General features: G+C 31.4%; 1 long non-coding RNA gene across 2 annotated transcripts; it reads left to right on the plus strand.

Annotated features, from left to right (window-relative positions):
- LOC110266027 lies at window positions 611-2,699 on the plus strand. 2 transcript variants are annotated; one of them, XR_002352879.1, is made up of 3 exons: window positions 611-1,152; window positions 1,251-2,101; window positions 2,411-2,699. It is a non-coding gene; the product is annotated as an uncharacterized LOC110266027 (long non-coding RNA). The 2 variants fall into 2 exon arrangements; XR_002352878.1 differs by having other exon boundaries at window positions 1,251-2,563.

The following is an 11,311-nucleotide window of genomic DNA, read 5'->3' on the forward strand; positions in this document are numbered from 1 at the left end:
GACTTAACTTCTTTTATATATATGCAAAATTACTTTTTTAAATTCTATTAAATATATTCTTTTTTGAGAATACTAAATCAGCCCATTATAAATGGATATCCACTTTTTTCATCCTTATCACACCACCTTTAACATAAAAATAAAATGTTAATTTAAAAGACTAACCACGAAAAATATTCTATTTTGCAGGAGTTATTTTTACAAGTCCCTGTAAAATTACTAAGGGTTTGTTTGGGTAAGCTTCTAAGAAAAGATCTTTTTTCGAGTTATCTTCTTTTAAAAGATCTTATAGAGAAGTAAAAGTAATTTTATGTTTGGATATCTCATGTAAAAAGGTCTTTTTATCAATCAATTATGTTTGGGTATAACAATATAAAAGTACTTTTTTGTTTATTTATTACATGAAAAACATCTTTTTTTTTAAAGAAAAAAGATCTTTTAAAAAAAATGTAAATTACAGCTTCTCAAAAAATATTTTTTTTTATTTTACTAGTACTTTTACTTTTATTACTAAAAATTTACCAAACACGTTAAAAAATAAAAAAAAATCTTTTTTCATTAAAAAAAATCTTTTTTTTAACAAAATAACGGCGCCCAAACATACACTAAGAGAATCCTTTTTCCCTTCTCGCTTTTTGGAGATCAATTTAGAGGGGTTTTTGTTTCTAATATGCCGGAGTTCTATAAATCCCATAATAAGTTGTTAATCCTCTGAAAATGAAAACCTAAACCCGCAAATCTCAAAACCACCTTCTCAATGCTTCCCTAACCAGAAGCTCTGTTTTGCTGAGCCTTTGTTCGTGTTGTCGTTCCGCGTCTCTTCGATTTCTTCTCATCAGAAACTCTTTTAGATCTCGGTAAGTGTGTATTTTGCCCTTCTTCCACAGTTGCTCCAATGGTGACAAGGTGAATTGCTTTTGTTTGAGATTTATGAATTTGGATATTTTGAGAATTAAAAGAAAAACGATCTGGTTTCATAAATCTGAAATTTTTTGAAGCACGAATGGGTTTTGTCCGTGGGTTGGGTAAAATAACACTCTCTGTTGATTTATAAAATCACACTGTTAAATTGGATGGTTTTCTTTTTTATGCATCCTTTTTGAATTCATTAGGCAATGCTCACTCTCCAGTATTTGTGTTTTAAATTTGAAGGTGAGATTTAACTTTGTTAAAAGAATAGCAACTTGAAAATGAAGTATAATTAGGCAATGCTTATTCTCTGACATTTGCATATTTTGTTTCAAAATAAGGAAGAATTGATGGTATCCTTGTCCATGATACACAGGTAAGTGTTACTTATATCACAAATATGTAATGCTGGTTCACCCTTGTAGCTATCAATTTGCCATTGCCTTTCTAATTCAAAGAATTTGTAGATCAGTTTTAAAAGGGTAGAACATTAATCTTTCATCATGTTGGGATTTTGGTGCGGAATATCTCCAAGAAGGAGATGTTCAATCTGTTCTGTTTGACAGGGAGAATAAATGATATTGATCTGTCTAGGAAGAAGAAAGAACAATTAGTGTTTATGTTTATGCTTGTATAAGAGTCTGGCTAGAATGTATAACATAGGAAGATTATTACTCTTTCAGCTCAGGAAAATGTTCTTATAGATATGTGTTTGATAAGAAAAATGCAAGGGGATGTATGGTTGAAGATTGGAGGGAGGATTTTTATGGTGAAGGTTAAATAAGTGGGATTCACAAGGTATGGTTCAGTGTGCTTCCGCTATATCAAATAATAGAAATGGTGGAACTCCTGTATGGTGAATAGCTAACATAAATCCCATAAGATATATAAGTGATGAAGCAGGGTGTATTATGTAACCCAGACAACCCAATTCAAATGTGAAGACTTTGCAAGTTCAATCTGGTGAGGATGATGAACAAAGCTTCTCTGGGCCACAAAGTTTTGTTTGTAGGAGAGTTAGAGTGAGTCTAATGAGAATTGGACCACAAAAGAAGAGTAAATCAGAGGCTAAGAGAGTGAGAAACATAGAGGCACAGAACACTATTGCTTGATGAGAAGTTGTATGAAGAAGACAAAGATGACTAGAAAAACTCATCATGAGGGATGAAGCTGCGAAAAAGTGTTCGAGATGGTAAATTTAATAGTGCTTTAAATCTTTCTATTTGAAAATGAACTTAGAAATTATAATTATTCACCACAAATTTTGTTTGAACATCATCTCACCATTAGATAGAAATACGGATAGAATAATTATGTAAAGATTCCAAACTACAAGAAAAAATACGAAGAGAGAAAAGATTGATAAGAGGTTATATTTCTTTGTCATCCATCTCCTTTAGTGATTTTCCATCTCCTTCACACTTTGTATTCAATATATCTTTTGACTCGGTGTTTGGAGGCAAATTGATGGTTTCACCTTCGGCATTGTTATTACTTTCAGTGAAATGGCAGAGAGATGGAAACTTTGAAGACCAATGAGGTTTTTTCTTTGCACGAGCGCCTTTATCATTTGTCTTCATTTTCTTCTCCCTCTTGGAGATTTCAGGACGTAACTTTTTTTGTCGTTCCTCATTTGATATGGTGTCTTTCTTTGTTATTTTCTTCCCTTTTTTCATTTGGCAAGGTCTCCTACAATATTACTCAAAATTTGAAAACTATTTGGAGTATATTGGTGCATAAAATAGATCCTCTAGTAAATAAATTAATAAATGTGAATAACTTGGATTATAGACATACGAGTATTTTCTATATTAACTAACTTGTATAAATAATCTCTATTCTCTTACGGTGGTAGCATATTTGGGCAAGGGATACATCTTATATAAAAATTTTGTAGTATCATCAATAGCAATGGATTCTAAAATTTTAACTAGTGTTTCAAGATTTGTCATATAGAAGCATAGCCTTTAGTAATTGCTCCTGTTACCTTTTACCCATAAAATTTATCACCCTCTTTTTCTCCCTACAAGGCCATTTCATATAATCAAATTCTTAAACGATCCAATATAAAATCACGAGACAACTCTAGCCCAAATATATTACAAGCAAATGTTGTAATCACATTTGTGTCAGCATTTGAGACAATTTCAACCGTTCAATTGGTCCACTTCTTTCATCAAAATTTCTTCCTATCAAATCAACATAATAACATGATCACGAAAAAACAAATACATAATTACGGATTACTCTAGCTAAAATATAAGAAGCCAGCATATCTATAAATTCCTATTCAAGACGTGTCTTAGAAGGATGAGAAATATCCTTTAAAAACCCAGAAAGAAAGAAAAATGGAACTCAAGAATCTAAGCCATGAAAGAAATTCAATAAGATCAAAGTACCTTGTGAAAATTCACACGACGATGCAAATTGTAAAAAATTGTTAGGATATATTGTGACTGTAATCGTGATTTGAATATGATCATTTTGACCAAGCAGTGATGAAATTTTAGAAGCGAGTTTGGTGGATTTTAAAACTCTTTTAGCACGCTGTTTTGATAATTCAGCGGCGGAAAAACAAAAACAGGGATGTTGACTAGATTAGATTCAATGAAAATTTAAATGGAGTGAATCAATTAATATATATTTTTTATATGAATCAATTAAAAAGATATGAAATATCCTTTCAAAATCTAGAAAGAGAAAAAAAATCGAACTGATCAATCTAAGCCGTGAAAGAAATTCAATAAGATTAAAGTACTTTGTAAAAATTTTCACAATGATGCAAATCGTTAAAAATTACTTAGATATATTTTCATTGCAAAGGGATTTAAGTTTGATTTTTTGATCCAACAGTGATGAAATTTTAGGGGGCAAAAATAGTGGGTTTATAACCCTTGTGGCACACTGTTTTGATAATTTAGCGGCGGAAAAACAAAAACTAAGGATAGAGATTAGGTTAAATTCAATGAAAATTTATATGGAGAGAATCAATTAATATATTTTTTTATGAATCAATTAATAAGGATGAGAAATATCCTTTAAAAACCCAGAAAAAAAGAAAATCGAACTCAAGAATCTAAGCCATGAAAGAAATTCAATAAGATTAAACTACCTTGTGAAAATTCACACGATGATGCAAAGCGTAAGAAATAGTTAGGATATATTTTGACTGTAAACGTGATTTGAGTTTGATTTTTTTGATCTAGCAGTGATAAAATTTTAGAAAAAAAATGGTTGGTTTTAAAACTCTTTTGACACAATGATTTGATAATTCAGTGACAGAAAAACAAAAACACGGATAGTGGTTAGGTTAGAATCAATGAAAATTTATATGGAGTGAATCGGTTAATATATATTTTTTATATGAATCAATTAAAAAGGATAAAAAATATCTTTTAAAAATCCAAAAAGAAAAAAAAAAAACACATCTATCTAAGCCATGAAAGAAATTCAATAAAATTAAATTACCTTGTGAAAATTTGCACAATGATACAAATCATAAGAAATGGCTAAGATATATTTTGATTGCAAACAGAATTTAAGTTTGATTTTGACCCAGCAGTGATGAAATTTTAGGGGCAAAAAGAATGGGTATTATAACCCTTTTGGCACACAGTTTTGAAAATCCAGCGGCAGAATAACAAAAACAGAGATAATAATTAGGTTAGATTCAATAAAAATTTATATGGAGTGAATCAATTAATATATTTTTTTATATGAATCAATTAATAAGGATAAGAAATATCCTTTAAAAATCCAGAAAAAAATCGAACTCATGAATCAAAGCGATGAAAGAAATTGAATAAGATTAAAGTACTTGTGAAAATTCACACAACGATACAAATCGTAAGAAATGGCTAAGATATATTTTGAATGTAAATGTGATTTGAGTATGATTTTTTTGACCTAGCAGTGTTGAAATTTTTTAGACGAAAATGGTAGGCTTAAAACTCTTTTAGTACGCTGATTTGATAATTTAGCGGTGAAAAAATAAAAATAGGGATATTGATTAGGATATATTCAATAAAAATTTAAATGGAGTGAATTAATTAATATATTTTTTTAAGAATCAATTAATAAGGATCAGAAATATCCTTTAAAAAACTTGAAAGAAAAAACAAATCAAACTCAAGAATTTAAGTCATGAAAGAAATTTAATAAGATTAAAGTACCTTGTGAAAATTCGCACGATGATACAAATTGTAAGAAATAGCCAGATATATTTTGACTGTAAACCTGATTTGAGTTTGATTCTTTTGACCTAGTGGTGAAGAAATTTTAGAGGCGAAAATGGTAAGTTTTAAAATCCTTTTGACACACTGATTTGATAATTCAGTGGTGAAAAACAAAAAAGAGATAGTAGTTAGGCTAGATTCAATAAAAATTTATATGGAGTGAATCAATTAATAAGGATAAGAAATATCTTTTAAAAATCCAAAAAGAAAAAAAAATCGAACTCATGAAACTAAGCCATGAAAGAAATTCAATAAGATTAAAGTACCTTGTAAAAATTCGTACAATAATACAAATCGTAAGAAATGCCTAAAATATATTTTTACTGTAAACGTGATTTAAGTTTGAGTTTTTTTTATCTAACAGTGATGAAATTTTATAGACAAAAACGGTGGATTTTAAAACCCTTTTGGCACACAGATTTCATAATTTAGTGACGAAAAAATAAAAACAGGAATAGTGATTAGGTTAGATTCAATAAAATTTGTATGGAGTGAATCACTTAATATATTGTTTATATAAATCAAATAATAAGGATAAAAAATATGCTATAAAACTCCTGAAAAAAAAAAAAATCAAACTCATGAATCTACATCATGAAAGAAATTTAATAAGATTATAGTACTTTGTGAAAATTCGCACAATGATGCAAATTGTAAAAAATGGCTAAGGCATATTTTGATTGCAAACGTGATTTGAGTTTGATTTTTTTAACCCAGTAATGATAAAATTTTAGGGGTGAAAATGGTGGATTTTATATCTTTTTTGGCACACAGTTTTGATAATTCAACGGCCAAAAAACAAAACCAGGAATAATGATTAGGTTAGATACAATGAAAATTTATATGGAGTGAATAAATTAATATATTTTATTATACGAATATCAAATCTTTTTTAAAAAAATGATCTAGTCAAATCGAAAGAGGTATAATTCAAATTGACAACTTCTTTTTATTTCCTAACACGATTTATAATAAATGGTCCTGAAACATACAAAAAAAATCTTCTCCTATAAATTATATATGAAATAAAAAAATTTTCAGATTCAATAAATCATGCAATCGCAATCGCTATTCCAATTCCGAAGTTAGGGAAGAAAGACATACCAGTGTTTACGGTGCTGATTGAGAGAGAGACAGCAATGACTGAGAGCTCCGAACCCAACGAGGGTTTGCGAGAGAGAGACCGCTGAGGGAGTAGGAGGGCACGTTGATGCGTTGATGGTGCGACAGAGAGAGGGCGAACGATTGAGGGTTCCGAATTCAACTAGGGTTGCGTTGATAGTGCGAGGGTTTGGTCCGAGGGTTGAGAAATAGAGTGAGGGCCGGGTGCGAAGGTTAGATGAGGGGTTGTGCGACGGTGATTGAGGATCGTGCGACGCTCAATGAGGAAGATGACGATGAAGGCTGTGCGACGGTCACTGAGGGCTGGGTGCGATGAAGATGAACATGATGGCGCGACTTCACTTTTAGGGTTAAAAGTGAATTTGAAAACAAAGTAAATTAAGGTAAGGTGTTAAAACTGAAAACAAAGTAAAGTATGCTATTGTTATCACTTTTAGCGTTAAAACTGAAAACTTTGAAAAAAAAAATGTAAAGTGTGGACACAAATGGGTGGGAAACTAAATTTTGGGCGAGGGAACTTTATCAGGACGCTTTTGTAGGGTACCAAAATAAACACATGATATAGACACGCTTTAAAAAGGTGACTATTGGAAGACAAACTAGCCATGCTTTTCAAGCGTGCCGGTTTTTCTCCATGGCCACGCTTTTCAAACGTGGCAAAAAAAACGTGGCCAAATTTCAAATCAGTGACCACCCTCGAAAAAATAAAAATAGGGATAGTAATTAGATTAGATTCAATAAAAATTTAAATGGAGTGAATCAGTTAATATATATTTTTATGAATCAATTAAAAAGGATCAGAAATATCCTTTAAAAAATCAGAAAAAAAAATCAAAGTCAAGAATCTAAACCAGGAAAAAACTTCAATAAAATTAAAGTACCTTTTGAAAATTCACACGACGATGCAAATCGTAAGAAATAGCTAGGATATATTTTGATTGTAAACGTAACTTGAGTTTGAATCTTTTGACCGACTAGTGATGAACTTTTAGAGGCAAAAATGGTAAGTTTGAAAATCCTTTTGACACACTGATTTGATAATTCAGTGGTGAAAAACAAAAAAGAGATAGTTGTTAGGCTAGATTCAATAAAAAATTATATGGAGTGAATCAATTAATAAGGATAAAAATATCTTTTAAAAATCCAGAAAGAAAAAAAAATCGAACTCATGAAACTAAGCCATGAAAGAAATTCAATAAGATTAAAGTACCTTGTAAAAATTCGCACAATAATACAAATCGTAAGAAATGACTAAAATATATTTTTATTGTAAACGTGATTTGAGTTTGAGTTTTTTTATCTAACAGTGATGAAATTTTATAGACAAAAACGGTGGATTTTAAAACCCTTTTGGCACATGGATTTCATAATTTAACGACGAAAAAATAAAAACAGGAATAGCGATTAGGTTAGATTCAATAAAATTTGTATGGAGTGAATCACGTAATATATTGTTTATATGAATCAATTAATAAGGATAAAAAATATGCTATAAAAATCCGGAAAAAAAAATAAACTCATAAATCTACGTCATGAAAGAAATTTAATAAGATTATAATACTTTGTGAAAATTCGCACAATGATGCAAATTGTAAAAAATGGCTAAGGTATATTTTGATTGCAAACGTGATTTGAGTTTGATTTTTTTAACCTAGTAATGATAAAATTTTAGGGGTGAAAATGGTGGATTTTATATTTTTTTGGCACACTGTTTTGATGATTCAACGGCAAAAAAAACAAAACCAGGAATAATGATTAGGTTAGATTCAATGAAAATTTATATGGAGTGAATAAATTAATATATTTTATTATACGAATATCAAATCTTTTTTAAAAAAAATGATCTAGTCAAATCGAAAGAGGTATAATTCAAATTGACCACTTCTTTTTATTTCCTAATATTATTTTATTATGGTTTATAATAAATGGTCCTGAAACATACAAAAAAAACTTCTCCTATAAATTAGATATGAAATAAAAAAATTTTCAGATTCAATAAATCTTGCAATCGCAATCGCTATTCCAATTCCGAAGTTAGGGAAGAAAGACATACCAGTGTTTACGGTGCCGATTGAGGGAGTGACAGCAATGACTGAGAGCTCCGAACCCAACGAGGGTTTGCGAGAGAGACCTATGAGGGAGTAGGAGGGCACGTCGATGCGTTGATGGTGCGACAGAGAGAGGGTGAACGATTGAGGGTTCCGAATCCAACTAGGGTTGCGTTGATAGTGCGAGGGTTTGGTTCGAGGGTTGAGAAATAGAGAGAGGGCCGGGTGCGAAGGTTAGATGAGGGGTTTTTTGACGGTGATTGAGGGTCGTGCGACGCTCAATGAGGAAGATGAAGATGAAGGCTGTGCGACGGTCATTGAGGGCTGGGTGCGATGAAGATGAACATGATGGCACGGCTTCACTTTTAGGGTTAAAAGTGAATTTGAAAACAAAGTAAATTAAGGTAATGTGTTAAAACTGAAAACAAAGTAAAGCTATTGTTATCACTTTTAGCGTTAAAACTGAAAACTTTGAAAAAAAAAAAAGTAAAGTGTGGACACAAATGGGTGGGAAACTAAATTTTGGGCGAGGGAACTTTATTACCACGCTTTTGTAGGGTACCAAAATAAACACAGGATATAAACACGCTTTAAAAAGGTGACTATTGGAAGACAAAGTAGCCATGCTTTTCAAGCGTGCCGGTTTTTCTCCATGGCCACGCTTTTCAAACGTGGCAAAAAAAAACGTGGCCAAATTTCAAATCAGTGACCACCCTCGAAAAAATAAAAACAGGGATAGTAATTAGATTAGATTCAATAAAAATTTAAATGGAGTGAATCAGTTAATATATATTTTTATGAATCAATTAAAAAGGATCAGAAATATCCTTTAAAAAAGCAGAAAAAAAAATCAAAGTCAAGAATCTAAACCAGAAAAAAATTCAATAAAATTAAAGTACCTTTTGAAAATTCACACGACGATGGAAATCGTAAGAAATAACTAGGATATATTTTGACTGTAAACGTAACTTGAGTTTGAATCTTTTGACCGACGAGTGATGAACTTTTAGAGGCGAAAATGGTAAGTTTTATAATCCTTTTGACACACTGATTTGATAATTCAGTGGTGAAAAACAAAAAAGAGATATTAGTTAGGCTAGATTCAATAAAAATTTATATGGAGTGAATCAATTAATAAGGATAAGAAATGTCTTTTAAAAATCCAGAAAGAAAAAAAAATCGAACTCATGAAACTAAGCCATGAAAGAAATTCAATAAGATTAAAGTACCTTGTAAAAATTCGCACAATAATACAAAGCGAAAGAAATGCCTAAAATATATTTTTACTGTAAACGTGATTTGAGTTTGAGTTTTTTTATCTAACAGTGATGAAATTTTATAGACAAAAACGGTGAATTTTAAAACCCTTTTGGCACACGGATTTCATAATTTAGCGACGAAAAAATAAAAATAGGAATAGTTATTAGGTTAGATTCAATAAAATTTGTATGGAGTGAATCACTTATTATATTGTTTATATGAATCAATTAATAAGGATAAAAAATGCTATAAAACTCCGGAAAAAAAAAAAATCAAACTCATGAATCTACGTCATGAAAGAAATTTAATAAGATTATAGTACTTTGTTAAAATTCGCACAATGATGCAAATTGTAAAAAATGGCTAAGGTTTATTTTGATTGCAAACGTGATTTGAGTTTGATTTTTTTAACCCAGTAATGATAAAATTTTAGGGGTGAAAATGGTGGATTTTATATCTTTTTTGGCACACTGTTTTGATAATTCAACGGCAAAAAAACAAAACCAGGAATCATGATTAGGTTAGATTCAATGAAAATTTATATGGTGTGAATAAATTAATATATTTTATTATACGAATATCAAATCTTTTAAAAAAATGATCTAGTCAAATCGAAAGAGGTATAATTCAAATTGACCACTTCTTTTTATTTCCTAATACGATTTTATTATGGTTTATAATAAATGGTCCTGAAACATACAAAAAAAATATTCCCCTATAAATTATATATGAAATAAAAAAATTTTCAGATTCAATAAATCATGCAATCGCAATCGCTATTCCAATTCCGAAGTTTGGGAAGAAAGACATACCAGTGTTTACGGTGCCGATTGAGGGAGAGACAGCAATGACTGAGAGCTCCGAACCCAACGACGGTTTGCGAGAGAGAGACCGCTGAGGGAGTAGGAGGGCACGTTAATGCGTTGATGGTGCGACAGAGAGAGGGCGAACGATTGAGGGTTCCGAATCCAACTAGGGTTGCGTTGATAGTGCGAGGGTTTGGTCCGAGGGTTGAGAAATAGAGAGAGGGCCGGGTGCGAAGGTTAGTATGCTATTGTTATCACTTTTAGCGTTAAAACTGAAAACTTTGAAAAAAAAAAAGTAAAGTGTGGACACAAATAGGGGGGAAACTAAATTTTGGGCGAGGGAACTTTATCAGCACGCTTTTGTAGGGTACCAAAATAAACACAGGATATAGACACGCTTTAAAAAGGTGACTATTGGAAGACAAACTAGCCATGCTTTTCAAGCGTGCCGGTTTTTCTCCATGGCCACGCTTTTCACCAAAATAAACACAGGATATAGACACGCTTTAAAAAGGTGACTATTGGAAGACAAACTAGCCATGCTTTTCAAGCGTGCCGGTTTTTCTCCATGGCCACGCTTTTCACCAAAATAAACACAGGATATAGACACGCTTTAAAAAGGTGACTATTGGAAGACAAACTAGCCATGCTTTTCAAGCGTGCCGGTTTTTCTCCATGGCCACGCTTTTCACCAAAATAAACACAGGATATAGACACGCTTTAAAAAGGTGACTATTGGAAGACAAACTAGCCATGCTTTTCAAGCGTGCCGGTTTTTCTCCATGGCCACGCTTTTCACCAAAATAAACACAGGATATAGACACGCTTTAAAAAGGTGACTATTGGAAGACAAACTAGCCATGCTTTTCAAGCGTGCCGGTTTTTCTCCATGGCCACGCTTTTCACCAAAATAAACACAGGATATAGACAC

The sequence above is a fragment of the Arachis ipaensis genome, chromosome B08 (assembly GCF_000816755.2).
Source record: "Arachis ipaensis cultivar K30076 chromosome B08, Araip1.1, whole genome shotgun sequence".
In the NCBI taxonomy this organism is placed as follows: Eukaryota; Viridiplantae; Streptophyta; class Magnoliopsida; order Fabales; family Fabaceae; genus Arachis; species Arachis ipaensis.